This window comes from Trichechus manatus, unplaced genomic scaffold, assembly GCF_000243295.1.
Source record: "Trichechus manatus latirostris isolate Lorelei unplaced genomic scaffold, TriManLat1.0 scaffold00093, whole genome shotgun sequence".
NCBI classification, from domain to species: Eukaryota; Metazoa; Chordata; class Mammalia; order Sirenia; family Trichechidae; genus Trichechus; species Trichechus manatus.
Genome location: NW_004444029.1, coordinates 702,333 through 704,197, shown reverse-complemented (window position 1 = coordinate 704,197; position 1,865 = coordinate 702,333).

Sequence of the window (1,865 nt, the reverse complement as noted above, 5' to 3'; positions counted from 1 at the left end):
TGAAGGATTGTAGGATTTGGGTATGAAGCCTGGAAGTGCCATTTCTTTACCGACGGTCACCAATGACGTCTTTTCCAACGGCATTGTCCCTGCCCTCAGTGACAGTTAATGCTCAGCTCAGACTGCAGGGTTTGGGTGAAGAAATCTGAACCACAGCTCGAGAAGACAAAGCCGGCTGTGGGGGCCGCTCTGTCTGCTAATGTTGTTTAGAATACGTCAGGGGCTCCGTGTGCCAGAGGAGTATTGACTGCATTTCAGTTAATGCAATTTACAGTTAATAAGATGGCTAGGCTGGTCCAGGGAAGTATTGTTTTGTTCAGTAATGTTAAACAGAAAACAAACATTTTAATAAATTCCGCATGAGAACAGCCCTTCTGGGTGAACTTCAAGGAAATACACAGACACGGGACACATGGATGGAGTTCCACTTCTCTAAAACCTGGAAGGATGTGTTCTCAGTCCTTCTTTCCTTTCACATAGATTCCTTTGCACTGTTCCCACTTTAACATCAGAGCCCGTGTCTGGCACTTTGCGTGTGCCCTTTAATATCTAAGGACCACAGCTGTAGAACAGAGTGTACATAGGATCCCACTTGTTTTTTAAAACGTGAAGAATTCTGTACGACTAAATATGACTTGACAGTCGTTATGGTGAGGAGCAGGGCAGAGGAGGTTATAAAGAGTATTTACTTTTAGAGTTACATATTTCTGTGACATTTGGATTTTTACAATAGGCATATATTGCTTTTATAATCAGAAAAAAAGGCATATTGGCGTATGGGGCTGAGGCTGATGACACCAGCAGTGAAAACAGTATTGCAAAGAGCGTGAGGGGTCTAGGTGCTGAGACATCTGTCCACGGATCCTGTGTGGGGACCAGGATTTACACACACATTGACCGAAACCGCAAAAGGCCTGCCGCCCCCCAGAGTCCCTCATCCGAGGGAGAGAAAGAGCATAGACAGGCGGGCATGTGTTGGGATGCAGACTTGGAAATCTCCCCAGGAGGACGAGAAGCTGGTAACTGGAGGAGACTGATGTGGCTGGGGCCGCACTTCTGAAAAATGGTACTGTGGTAAGTATATGTACAGACGACATGAAATTTGCCATTAAGGGTCCGGTTCAGGGACATTATATTCGCCACGTTGTGAAACCATCACCGTCTATCCCCAACACTTTTATCACCCAAACAGAAAATCAGTGTCTGTTAAGCAGTAACTCTCCCTCCCCCGGTCCCTGTAAGGACTAATCTATTTTCTGTCTCTGCACATGGGCCTCTTCTGGATAGTTCATGTAAGTAGAATCATAAAGTTGGGGGATGAGGGGGACAGTCCCTGGCAGGTGCAGGGGGCGAGGGGGACGGCCTGGCAGGCGGGCAGGCAGCGGACACTCAGGCAGAAACACCCGATGCCCCCAGCCACGCAGTTCTGGCGGAGCAAAGTCCTGGAGGTGGCCAAGGACTTCCCTGAATACGCATTCGCCATCGCTGATGAGGACGACTACGCCTCGGAGGTGAAGGACCTGGGGCTTGGCGAGAGCGGCGAGGACATCAACGCGGCGGTGCTGGACGAGGGCGGGCGCAGGTTCGCCATGGAGCCCACCGAGTTCGACGCCGACGCCCTGCGCGAGTTCGTGACAGCCTTCAAGAAGGGTGAGCACCCAGGGCCCGCAGGCCCCCACCCCCAGGCTGCGGCACCTGCAAAGGGCCCACCCGCGTCCTCGCTGCCGTGGGCGAGCCGGACCCCCCAACACACTGACGTTCTTATTAGGGGGGACAGGAGTGGCCCCCCGACTAGACTAAGACGGCGCAGCAGAGTCTTCTCTAACATGTGGGAACCTCGGTCTTTCCCGGGGCGATCCTTGCAA